The 13,615-nt window shown below is 51.9% G+C and overlaps 1 long non-coding RNA gene across 1 annotated transcript; it reads right to left on the reverse strand.

Annotated features, from left to right (window-relative positions):
* Nucleotides 1-302: 302 nt before the first annotated feature.
* On the reverse strand, nucleotides 303-9,085 carry LOC120372333. The gene is made up of 2 exons (XR_005584903.1): nucleotides 8,868-9,085; nucleotides 303-651 (listed from the first exon to the last, which is right to left on the reverse strand). It is a non-coding gene; the product is annotated as an uncharacterized LOC120372333 (long non-coding RNA).
* Between the last annotated feature and the right edge of the window lie 4,530 nt (nucleotides 9,086-13,615).

Raw genomic sequence — 13,615 nt, forward strand, 5'->3', positions numbered from 1 at the left:
TTTGCAAGTCGTTCAAGCGCTGGACTAAAAAAGAAAGGGACATTAGACTCCGGGCCATCTTGATGGAGTTGGCACTGGCCCCAACCCCAGCACACCACTCCAATCAGGTACCTGGCACCACAATGTTGGTGCGCGGAGACCCTCTGGTACCTTCGACTAGTCGGCACCGCTCCCCTTCCACGGGGCAGGCCAAGAGGACTGGAAAGCCTCCCTCTTTGCAATGGCACCGAGTCGGTCAACCACAGGGAGCAACACAGGCAGCCAGCCCCGACCCCAAAGAACAAAGACTCTCGGAGGCTGGATGCTTTTGGGAGAAAAATTTATTCGTCGTCAAGCTTCCAGCTGAGAGTAGCAAACCTTCAGACTCTCCTGGGTTGCTACAATTTTAATCTCTGGGGATCCCTCCCCAAGTTCGAGGACTCCCTCCGGGAGCACGATAGAAAGGAGTTTAAGGCACTCGTGGAGGAAGGGGCAGCTGCCGCAAAGGCGTCTCTGCAGGCTGCTTCGGATGCAGCGGACACAGCCGCACGGTCCATGGCCTCGGCGGTGTCCGTGAGACAAGCATCATAGCTCCTGCTCTCTGGGCTATGCAGTGAAGTGAAGTGAAGTTGTCGATGCAGGATCTCCCTTTTGACGGGAAGGCTCTGTTTGCTGAGAAAACAGACACAAGGCTGCACGGCATGAAAGACTCCTGCACGACCCTCCAGACCCTGGGCCTCTATGTCCCTGCTCCAGCAAAACCCAAGTTTAAGCCACAGCAGGCTCCCGCCCAGGCTGCCCTCCTAAAATACGAGGCCGCCCACAAGAAGCAATAGGACTATAAGAAACTCCCACAAAGACAATACCAGCCTGCCCCCCAGCAGGCGGGTAAAAGGCAGTTTTGACGGGACGCTCGGGGGTACTCTGACAGTTTTCAGCAGGATCCACCCCCAATAAAGCTCCCCTTTTCCAATTGATTGTGTGTTCCTCCTGGAGTGGTTGCGGCTCACCTCAGACCGTTGGGTCCTCAACACCATCTCCCGAGGTTACACCCTCCAGTTTACCTCCTATCCACCCAACCACCCCTGTCCCTCTTGGGGGACCCATCGCACGAGGCTCTGCTCGAACAGGAGGTCGGGCAGCTCCTGGAACTAGGAGCGATAGAGGAGGTGCCCAAGGAGTTCCTGGGCAAGGGGTATTACTCTCGGTATTTCCTTATCCCAAAGACCAAAGGGGGACTCAGACCCATACTGGACCTGCGAGGTCTGAACCAGTACTTGGTAAAACTCAAGTTTTGCATGGTTTCCCTGGTCTCCATCATCCCCTCCCTGGATCCCGGGGATTGGTATGCAGCCCTTGTTCTACAGGACACGTATTTCCACATCCACATATTCGAAGGGCACAGGCAGTTCCTCCATTTTGTGGTAGAACAGAATCACTACCAAGTTGGTAAACAACACCAAGTCCATGTTAGTCCCGGTCCAATGCATAGAGTTTATCGGGGCGCTCCTGAACTCAACATCAGCCAGGGTCTCTCTCCCCCCAGATAGGTTCAAGACCATGAAAGGGCTCATCAACTCGATCGTAAGGTTCCCAGTGACAACAGCCAGGTCCTGCCTGCAGCTGCTAGGTCACTTGTCTGCGTGCACGTATGTGGTCTGCCATGCCAGGCTCAGGATGAGCAGGGCCGGCTCCAGACCCCAGCACGCCAAGCGCGTGCTTGGGGCAGCATTTTGCCGGCAGGGTGGCAGCCGGCTCCAGCGGACCTTCCGCAGTCATGCCTGCGGGAGGTCCACTGGAGCCGCGGGACCAGTGGACCTCCCGCAGGCATGACTGCGGAGGGTTTGCTGGTCCCGCGGCTCCACCGCAGGCATATCTGCAAGAGGTCCCCCGGAGCCGCCCCTGAGGATGAGGCCCCTACAACTCTGGCTGGCCTCGCGGTTCTCCCAAGCCATGGATAGGTTGGACAAGGTCCTCACCGTGCCGAACTTGGTGGCTGCCTCCCTATGGTGGTGGTCCACACTGAGCAACATGCTCCGAGGGGGTCCCATTCAGGGACAGGGCCCCGTCCATGGACCTGGTGTCCGACGCATCGGACCTGGGCTGGGGAGCCCATGTGGGGAATTTTCAGACCCATGACCTGTGGTCTCCGCAAGACCTGACCCTTCACATAAATGTCAAGGAACTCAGGGCGGTGCGGCTGGCGTGTATGGCCTTCCGTTCGCACCTGAAGGGCAAGATAGTCAAGGTTCTCATGGACAACACGGCCTTGATGTTCTATATCAACAGGCAAGGCAGGGCCCGATCCTCCGTCCTCTCAGCCTGTTGGGACTTCTATATAGCCCACAACATCCACCTAAAAGCCTTTCACCTACTGGGCACCCGGAACGTGAGGGCAGATCGCTTGAGCAGGAATTTTTCCTCTCAGCATGAGTAGTCCCTACACAATATATCGTGCTTGGTTCAGTAAATGTTGGCAGGATATTTACACTCCTGCTGCAGTGTTGCCTTAGGCTGACTGAGTCTTTTGTTTACTGAACAGTGAGGTGAGGTCATCACCGTTGCAAGGCAGGTTTCTTCCCTGCAATTTACCTCTACTGAATGGGCTTAGCTGATATACTCAAAGAATGATTTAAGAGGTGGGTTGAATTGATAGATCCTATCAACGCCAAAGGAAATGCTTCCAGCTGAGCACAAAAGTTAAACTGCAGGGAGCAGAAAAGAACTGTTCAGACAAGCACCAAACAAAAAAAAAGGGGGGGGCGGGGCCACCGGAGCAGCAAAGCAGGGGAAAAACGGTGCAGCTGGAGCGGCAAAGCGGGGGGGGGGGCGGAACATGGCACAGCTGGAGCAGCAAAGCGGGGGGGGGGGAACACGGCACGGCTGGAGTGGCAAAGTGTGGTGGGGGGACATGGTGCCGCTGGAGCAGCAAAGCGGGCTGGGGGAACAACACAAAACCGGCATGGCTGGAGCAGCAAAGCAGGGGGGCGGGGGGAGAAATAACGGCGCGGCTGGCAAAGCAGGGGAAAACAAAATAAAAAACCCTACAGGGCGGCCGGAGCCAGGGGACTCCCTGTGCTGCAGAGTGCGTGCCTGGTCTAATGGGGGGAAGGGGAAGGAGCAGGGGGGAGAGAGAGAAGGGGGGCAGCCAGCGCTTCAGCGGGGCGCTCGCCACGCGGCCCCGACCGCCGTGCCACCTGCCAGGAGGGCTCCGCTCCGCTCCAGTCGGTGGGGAGGGAAGGACACGGGCTGCCCTGCCGAGTTTGCTGCAGGGTGCTCCCCTCCTCTGCACCGCCGTCCCCTACAGGGCGGCCAGAGCAGCGAACAAAAACAAAAAAAAAAGCAGCCGTGCCACCCTAGAATTGGGCAGGATGCTGCCCCGTAGAATCTGCCGCCCCAAGCATGAGCTTGCTCAGCTGGTGCCTGGAGCCGGCCCTGCTCGCTGCTGTCCTGGCTGCTGTAGTCAGGAGAAGAATGGCACTGAAAGAGGATGAGCCCTGGGTGGGAGCCTGAGGCTGGGGTATATAACTGCCACCTAGAGCCTATCCTGTCCAGTCACTGGCCCTCGCAGGGCAGCTCCAGATTGCAAAAGAGCTGGCTGGGTAGCTGGGGCAGAAGCAGGGGCGGCTCTAGGAATTTGGCCGCCCCAAGCACGGCGGCATGCCGCAGGGTGCACACTGCCAGTCGCCAGTCCCGCGGCTCCGGGGGAACCTCTTGCAGACGTCACTGTCTGGGGGTGATATCCACCGGAAGTGAGAAGGGAGCTAGCGGGGGATGTAGCTGAACACTCAACCCTCACACCCAAGAGCTGTTTGTGCAGTTGCTGGGGGAAATGCTTTCGCAGACTGGAACTGCCTCAAGCTGCTACTAGCTGGTGAAGTTGCAGAAATACTTGAAAACAGGGGTGCTGGAACAATGTATACAGTGGGGGTGCTGAGAGTCATTGAACCGAACTGTAAACCCTGGATATAATGGAAACCACTTCAAGCCAGGGGGTGCGGCAGCCCCCACAGCACCCCTAGTTCCAGCACCTATGCTTGAAAATGTTTCCCATAAATATGTGCAAAGAAAGAGAGCCCCTGAGAGTGGGGATTATTGTTCACAGGAGGCAGGGGGGCAATGCTCTAAGAATTGTGCCTAGGAATTTTCTAAAGGGCCTGATGGAGTTGACCACCAGAAGCTCCTCTGAAAGCCCAGCCCATGTAGCTGTGTAGTCAGAATTGGGCCATGTGCCATGCACAGCTGGATCAGATTCCTGTATTTTAGTCCAGATACCAAAAAGTTAACTCTTGCCCAGTCAGTCCACACAGGCATGGTGGAGGTGCTGGGCTCCTGGGGCGTGATGTGCCAGCTTCCCATGCTCTAGCCTCTCTGGTTTTCAGTCCCCTCTAGTTCCAGACTAACTCCCAGCATTTCAGAGTAGCAGCTGTGTTAGTCTGTATCAGCAAAAAGAACAGGAGTACTTGTGGCACCTTAGAGACTAACACATTTATTTGAGCATAAGCTTTCATGGGCTACAGCCCACTTTCATCGGATGCATGTAGTGAAAAATACAGTAGGAAGCTATATATATATATATATACACACACACACACAGAGCATGAAACAATGGGTGTTACCATGCACACTATAAGGAGAGTGATCACTTAAGGTGTGCTATTATGAGCAGGAGAAAAAAAGAACTGTTTGTAGTGGTAATGAAAATGGCCCATTTCCAGCAATTGACAAGGTGATGTGAGGAACTGTAAGGTGGGGGCGGGGGGGAATAAACATGGGGAAATAGTTTTACTTTGTGTAATGGCCCATCCACTCCCAGTCTTTATTCAAGCCTAATTTGATGGTGTCCAATTTGCAAATTAATTCCAATTCAGCAATCTCTCGTTGGAGTCTGCTTTTGAAGCTTTTTTGTTGTAATATTGCGACTTTTAGGTCTGTAATCGAGTGGCCAGGGAGATTGAAGTGTTCTCCAACTGGTTTTTGAATGTTATAATTCTTGACGTCTCATTTGTGTCCATTTATTCTTTTACGTAGAGACTGTCTGGTTTGGCCAATGTACATGGCAGAGGGGCATTGCTGGCACATGATGGCATATATCATGTTGGTAGATGTGCAGGTGAATGAGCCTCTGGTAGTGTGGCTGATGTGATTAGGTCCTATGATGTTGTCCCCTGAATAGATATGTGGACAGAGTTGGCAACGGGCTTTGTTGCAAGGATAGGTTCCTGGGTTAGTGTTTTTGTTGTGTGGTGTGTGGTTGCTCGCGAGTATTTGCTTCAGGTTGGGAGGCTGTCTGTAAGCGAGGACTGGCCTGTCTCCCAAGATCTGTGAGAGTGAGGGATCATCCTTCAGGATAGTTGTAGATCCTTGATGATGCGCTGGAGAGGTTTTAGTTGGGGGCTGAAGGTGATGGCTAGGGGCGTTCTGTTACTTTCTTTGTTGGGCCTGTCCTGTAGTAGGTGACTTCTGGGTACTCTTCAACTGACAGAGCCACTAGCCATCACCTTTAGCCCCCAACTAGTGAAACTCGGAAGCGGGACCTTCCAATGACACAGAAATATGGACATGGCTTCCTTGCAACTGAGATATTAAGCCTAGACATATCTCCACATCACTAGGAGGCAAAGGCAGCAGAATCTTCAGCTGCAGCTTGCTCCGTCAAATACATATAGATTTCATCTTTGTTCAGAGCTTGGAAACCCGCCTTCTGGTGCCCCTGACCCTGCTTGCTTGTATATCAATACACAAAAAAATTTGGAAAATATTTGTAATGAAACCCCAAACCACCTGGAAATGTGAAGCTCGGCCCTGGATTCATTGGCAAGTTTGCCAAGTTTCATTAGCCTGGGCATGGTCCTGGCAGCATGTTGAACTGAGGGGTTTGGTCCTACCCAAAATGCAAAGCAGTGTGGACTAAACCGAGAAACTGGTTGTGCAAATCCTCATCCGCTGAAATCCCTGAATTGAGAAGATCTCGGATCTCACCCAGCTCTCCAGGGACAGAATGGTGACCGTCCTAGATGGGGAAATGCAAGGAAATGCTCCTGCTTGGCATTTGTTTGCATTTCCACCCTTGTTGTTCTACCTCATTAGCTGGAGGGCAGGAAAGACACTCATCAAAGAGCCTTCTGTTCACGGCTGCCTTTCCTAGCCCACGTCCACAGACCCCAGGAAGGCAGAGCATGCATGTCCAGTCAGGAGCGAGGGAGAGGGAAGGGCTGTGTGCAGTCAGAGGTGCAGGAGGATTCTAAGTCCAGGCTGGCTTTGATGGCTGAATATTGCCATGCAAAGGGGGCAGTGTGGGCTAGAGATCAGCACGTGCCTTCCTGCTGTTTTGTGTTTAGCATCTAGTCTGATGTTCCTTGTGTTTCTGCCACCCTGCAGTGGTGCAGAGATTCCCTCGACGAGGTGCACAAAGCTGGGTTGGCATCAATGAGTGTGTTTCTATCCCTTCTGCTGTCATGGTTTTAAAGCTCTATGCAGAAGGAGCTGCCCTGGGCCAAGCTAACCCCATGGGCCTCTCTCATACTGTCTGGGACGGATCCTTTGGGATCTGGCCAGTCACAAGTGACTTTGGGCTCAATTGTAGCTTTGCCACAAGTCTGCACAAGGGGCAGCATGTTGTTGCACCACCCCAGGAGCAGACCAGGGGACAGATGACGCCTCTGCAGGTCACACGCTGCCTCTTGGTTTTCACCATGCTCTGGTGGAGCAGAGAAGGTAAAAACTGTGTCCTGGGACAGATCTTGGTGCAGTGGATAGCCCCGGGGGTGCCGACACAGCTTATGTGAGCTGGAGCCATGGCGGCGGGGGGTTGTCAAGGGTCCACCTAGTCCCCAGGCCTTCTGACCCCTATGCCCAAGAAGAAGAGACATAGTGTCCAAGCAGGGGATCCTCTCCTTCCAGCACAGCCGCCTCTGGTGTGGGTAGGCTATGCAGGGGCATCTGCAGGACCTTACAGCCAGCACTGCACTCAGGGCCAGCTCTACTGTTTTTGCCACCCCAAGCAGCACGCCGAATTGCCGCCGGGAATGGCGGGGGCAGTCCGTGTGCCATAAGGGTGGCACGCACTTTTCCGCGGTGGCGGCAATTCAGTGGCAGCTTCTGTCTTCAGCTGGAAGACAGAAGCCACCTAATTGCCGCCGCCACGGGCAGCTGAACATAGAAGCTGCTGCCGAATTGCTGCCGCTGCGAAACACGCAAGCCGCCTTAAGGGCACACGGACTGCCCCTGTCATCCATGGTGGCAATTCGGCGCGCTGCTTGGGGGCAAAAACACACGGACTGCCGCCCCTTGCAGACTGCCGCCCCAAGCTCCTGCTTGGAATGCTGGTGCCTGCAGCCGGCCCTGACTGCACTGCGGGGCTGGATCGGGCCCTGGCGAAGGGTCCGTGAGTGGCATAGCCCATTGAGGCAATGTGTCTGTTCCTGTTCAATGAGAGAATGTTGTTCACCTTCCCAACCAGGTGTGAATGCTCGCTCAGTGTAGCCTGCCAAGTTTTAATCTCCAGTGTCTGACAGCTGGTTATATTCTGACGTCAGTCCCATGGCTCAGGGGGCTTTCCAGGGACAAGTGGGCAAGTCTCCGCACAAGCATACTTGTAGAGCTAGCAGAGAAACAAAACAAAAAACCGCACTTCAAAACCCCTGGAGCACAACGTTCTGAGAGAGATCTGCTACCTGAGAGTGGAGCCAGCTGCACCTCCTTCAACGGGGGGTGGACCCTGGAGTCCTGCTTAACTCATCGCTGGGCTAGCTGATCAGGTGATGTCATTGATGAGAAAGCACCTGCTTCCATCTTCAGCTTGCTGGGAAGGACTTGGTCCCAGGTATCTATGTATTCAGCACTCCAGCCGCAATTCACTGCCTCCTGGTCCGAATGTCAAAGGAACCTGCATGTGAGGCTGACATGAGCACTTCACCCCACTGCTCCACTGACTCCTAGTTGGCTTCCACTGCCTGTTGAGTCCTTGGGTTTGATCTTCAAAGCTAGTAATAAGCAGGGCCCACCTATGTGAGTGGCTGCATCTCCATCCACGAGTCTCCAGGGCAGTTGCACTGTTTGGGACAAGGCAGACAACCTGGCCCAAGACAAGGAAAGCATTCTTGGTACCATGAATCCCTTCATCTGGCATACATCTTTACAGGGAGCACAACTCCTGTCCATGTTGTCCCTCCCCAGGATAGCTATCCTGGGTGAAACTCTGCTCCATGACTTTACGTGGAAGTAGTGTTCAGATTGCTTTGATTCAGGATTGTCCAAAGTCCACCCAGCTGCTTTGTTTCTTCTTATAAGACAAAAGAGACTCTGTTGCTGTCAAAAGAGCTGTGATTTTCATTCCTGTTTGCTTGTCTTACTCACCCAGCTATCAAGACACACACAGTAAGGCCACGTCTACACTACCCGCCAGATTGGCAGGTAGTAATCGATCTATCAGGGACTGATTTATCGCGTCTCATCTAGATGCTATAAATCGATCCCCAAATCGATGCCCGTACTCCACCTCGGCAGGAGGAGTAAGCGGAGTCTATGGGGGAGCCGCGGCAGTCGACTTGCCACTGTGAGGACGGCCAGGTAAGTCGAACTAAGATACTTTGACTTCAGCTACGTGACTAGCGTAGCTGAAGTTGTGTATCTTAGATCGATCGCTCCCCCGAGTATAGACCAGCCCTAAGAAGAACAACTTCATGCTTATTGTACCAATCAAGGCAGAATGGCTTTGGGTTGCCGTCTGCAGTTCTAGTCAGCATTGCAGGGCATTGTAGCTTGCTTTCAGCTTTCAGCTTTTCAGACTCTAGAAGTGGTCACCCTTCCGTAGCCCAAATGGCTTTGATTGGTGTAGGTGTCTGCAGTTCTTCTTACCTTAGTGACACATCCCTCAAGGTACTTACTTTCCTCTAACGGGAATCCAGTGTGTTCCATTCACTTGTGTTTCTAAGTCATTTAGGCTCTTGTGAAAATCCCAACCAGCATGGTTGGCGGATGAACCAGAAGTTGTGGGAGGCTAGCCCCTGCTCCTTCCACCTGAGACCACGCCTCTCCTCTTCTGCCCCCTCCCACCCTGGAGCCCAGAGCTGCAGAGCCCCACCACAGCCGGGGCCCCCCTGCCCCAGGCTAGCACCCCTGTCCCCAATCCCCAGCAACCCCAGCTGTTGTGTATTTGGTTGTCATGGTTTTTGTTGCTATGGCAACTCAGTTAGATTATTAGGGGATAGCCCAGCCCAGCTACGCAGCTTACTACACCCTGTTAAGCCTGAGACTAAAACTTACAGTGACATTGTGGAAATCCTGGGGTCCCATTTTTCTCCAAAACCACTGGTAATTGCTGAAAGATATAGGTTCCACAAAAGAGACCAAAAGGAAGATGAAACAGTTGTACAATTTGTAGCAATTTTAAAAAAGCTAGTAGAACACTGTGAATTTAAAGAGATGTTAAATGATGCCCTGTGTGACAGGTTAGTGTGTGGCCTCTACAGTGAAGCTATCCAGAAGTGCCTACTGATAGAGGCTCAGCTTACATTACAGAAGGCTGTTGATATTGCTGTCTCCATGGAACTGGCTACAAGGGAGGCGCAATACATCGGTGCATCCCCTAGGGTGCAAAAAGTGTCACAAGAACAGACCCACAAAACTGTGCAGAGTCAAGAATGTTACCACTGTGGTAAGCCGGGTCACCAGGCATCAGAATGCTGGTGTAAGGACCTGGTGTGTCGACACTGTGGCAAAAAGGGACACGTTGAGTATGCCTGTAAACAAAAGAAAAAGAGGCCGGTGGTCTGGCTGACAAAAAGTGGAACCCTGCATACCCTAGAGCAGACCCAGGATGATCAAGGTGACGCCTCATCGCAAGAGGAAGTGCCACTGTATGTTTTGTCTTTGGCAGTGGGCTCACATGAATACTGGGTAACCCCGTTGTTGGATGGCAAACCTATACGCATGGAACTGGACACCGGTGCAGCCGTCTCGCTGGTCTCCAAGACTGTGTATAAAGAAAAGCTACAGCATTTTCCGCTTAAGGCAACAAAAACTGTTCTGAAGACGTATACGGGAGAAGCTGTGCCCATGTTGGGCACTATTGATGTTAAGGTGGAGCTTAATGGACAGGCTGCTAAATTGCCACTGTTTGTGGTGAGAGGTAACTACCCTGCCTTAATGGGTAGGTCTTGGCTTGGGAAGATTCAACTGAACTGGGCAGAAGTGCACCGGATGACTAAAGAAGAAACCAGTCTAACCCCTATACTAAGGAAACATGCTGCTGGTTTTGGAGATGATTTGGGAAGTATGAAGGGAATCACTGTGACATTGAACATTAAACCTGACAGTCCACCAAAATATCTGAAAGCCCGAACTGTGCCAGATGCCATCAGGCCAAAAGTTGAAGCAGACCTGGAGCGCCTGGTCACCAATGAAGTCCTAATACCAGTTACCCATAGCTCATGGGCCACTCCTATCATTCCAATAGTGAAGAAAGATGGCTCTCTCCGGATTTGCGGTGATTTTAAAGTCACTGTCAACCCAGTGTTGTGTGCAGAGCAATACCCGCTTCCCCGCATCGATGACCTCTTCGCAGGCCTGGCTGGGGGACAAAAGTTCAGTAAGATTGATCTAAGTCAAGGATATTTACAGATGCACGTCGATAAAAAGTCCCAAGAGCTGTTGACTATTGTGACTCCTAAGGGGCTTTATCGATACTGTTGCCTACCCTTCGGAATAACGTCTGCTCCCGCCCTGTTCCAGAGGGCTGTGGACCAGATCTTGTGTGGCTTGTCAGGAGTTCAGTGCTATCTGGATGATATCCTGGTCACTGGAAGAAATGAAGAGGATCACTTAAAGAATTTAGAGGCTACCCTACAAAGACTGGAAGAGTATGGCCTACGAGTTCGCAAAGACAAGTGTGAATTCTTCAAGCCCTCTGTTGAATATTTGGGACACATCATTGATTCTGCAGGTCTTCATAAGGCCCCTGCAAAAGTTAAAGCTATTGTGGAGGCTCCCCCACCTCGAAATGTAAGCCAGCTGCGCTCGTTTCTAGGACTACTGAACTATTATGGAAAGTTCATCTCACAGTTAGCCACACTGCTAAAACCATTTCATGAGCTCCTTGGGCAGAACAAGGCCTGGAAGTGGACTGAAGCCTGAGATGTTGCATTTAACAAAGCTAAGGATGCATTACTAAATTCTGAAGTTCTAACGCACTTTGATCCATCCTTACCCCTACAATTGGCCTGTGATGCCTCCCCTTATGGAGTGGGAGCAGTTGTGTCACACATTATGCCTTCGGGAGAAGAGAGACCTATTGCTTTTGCTTCACGCACTCTAAGCAAAGCAAAAACTAACTACGCCCAAATCGAACGTGAGGCATTAGGAATTGTTTTTGGAATTCCGAAGTTTCATCAGTACCTGTTTGGGCGAAAGTTTACTCTTCTCACAGACCATCGACCTCTGACGTCAATTTTTGGACCCTACACAGGCATTCCCCCATTAGCTGCTAGTCGTATGCAACGTTGGGCATTGTTACTTTCAGCACACACTTATGAAATCAAATATCGGAAATCCACTCTGCACGGTAATGCAGATGGCCTCTCAAGGTTGCCTTTGCCGGTCAAACATCAAGATAGTGCCCAAAAGGAAATCTTCTACTTTGAACAGGTAGAGAATACACCCATCACTGCTACTCAGATAAAGAAGGCAACTCGCGTTGACCCAGTATTGTCCCAAGTTATGGACCTGGTGATGCATGGAAAATCTCGACAAACCTCTCCGGTCTCACCCGACCTTGTTACCTACATGTCCAGGAGGACGGAGTTATCGGTCCAATCTGGTTGTTTGTTGTGGGGAGACGTGTCATTATTCCACCACCACTGAGATCACAGATGTTAGAACAGCTACATTCCGGTCACTGTGGAATAGTGTGCATGAAGGAAATTGCACGAAGCTATCTTTGGTGGCCTGGATTGGACAGTGCTATTAAAGAGAAGGCAAAAGCTTGTATGTCATGTCAGGGTGTGAGGAATGCACCCCAGTGGGCACCCCTACACCCATGGGACTGGCCTGAAAACCTGTGGCAACGTATTCACGTTGACTTCGCTGGCCCCCTTGAAGGAAGCATGTTCTTGGTGGCAGTAGATGCCCATTCTAAATGTCCAGAAGTCTCTATAATGCAGTCCACTACTGCAGAGAGTACTATCCAAAAACTGCGAGAACTCTTTAGTCGTTTTGGTCTGCCAGAACAACTTGTGAGCGACAGCGGACCGCAGTTCGTCTCTCAGGAGTTTCAAAATTTTATGAAGGCAAATGGGATACACCACATCACGTCAGCATCATATCATCCATCCACCAACGGATTAGCTGAAAGATTTGTGCAGACAATGAAACACGCTTTGAAATCAGCAAGGGGACAACACTCCATTCAAAAGCGTCTGGATACCTTCTTACTTTCCTACAGAAACACACCTCATGCTACGACCCAGGCATCCCCGGCCTTTCTAATGATGGGACGACAGCTGCGCACTTGCTTTGATCTGCTGAAACCTTCTGAACCCCGACAAATTGTGCAACAACAGCAGCAATATCAAGTCATCAGACGGGCACCCAGAGCAAAAGATTGAACCTTTAGCCCGGGACAGCCAGTTTTGGCTCGGAATTATACTTCCAGAGCTAAATGGGTCCCTGCCACAATCATCACTCAAACAGGACCTGTTTCCTACACAGACCGGACTGCAGAGAATCTTACCTGGCGGCAACATGTAGATCAGCTGTTGCCAGGTCATGCCAGTCCTCAGGACACATCTGCAGTTGAGAGGTCTGACTTCACCACTTCTGGTGAGACTCCGAATCACGAATCACCTATTCCTGACTGTTCTCCTCCATTACTGCCGGCAGCTGAGATACCCCTTTGCCCAGCACGAGCTGATACCACCTCCTCACCTGTTCATGCTGCGGACCCAGAGCCCATGGTACTTTCGGGTGCAACAACACCAGAAGTTTGCCATAATCCACCTAGAGACAGAAGGCCTCCCCATCGGCTGGATCTTTAGCTAGGGCGAACCCACGGTTATGGGGCAAAATAATCCCCAGGGTTTAGCCAGGAATGGAGGCAGTCTACCCTCCTTCTCTAGTCTAGTGTGTGTTTTATTTAGGGGATGTTCTTATTATGAGGGGAGGAGTATGTTGTGTATTTGGTTGTCATGGTTTTTGTTGCTATGGCAACTGAGTTAGATTATTAGGGGATAACCCAGCCAGTTTCGGCCGGTTGGGTGAGCTCTGTGTCTGTAAATAAAATGGTAGTTTTGTTAGCTGTCTGCTGTCTGGCCTCAAGTGATTTCTTCCTAAACCGGCTGCCCCCAAGGATATAACACCAGCCCCAGAGCACCAGGCGGGCACCAGCCCTAGCCTCCCCACTCCTGGCAGCAGGCCGTCCGGCCCCAGTCCGGCCCCAGTCTGGGCCATGAAAGAGTGGGAACTCACATACACTCCTGGGGCCAGAGTCTGGGTGGGGCCATGCCAGGCTCAGCCTCCCCCAGTCTATGATGCGCACTGCCCATGCCAACCAGTGTCTTTCAAGAAGGGGAAATGACTAAATTTGTAATTTTGCTTCTTTGGAGACATAGTCACAAAGGATTCTTAGCCCTCAGCCTCC

Source organism: Mauremys reevesii, linkage group 9 (genome assembly GCF_016161935.1).
Source record: "Mauremys reevesii isolate NIE-2019 linkage group 9, ASM1616193v1, whole genome shotgun sequence".
NCBI classification, from domain to species: domain Eukaryota; kingdom Metazoa; phylum Chordata; order Testudines; family Geoemydidae; genus Mauremys; species Mauremys reevesii.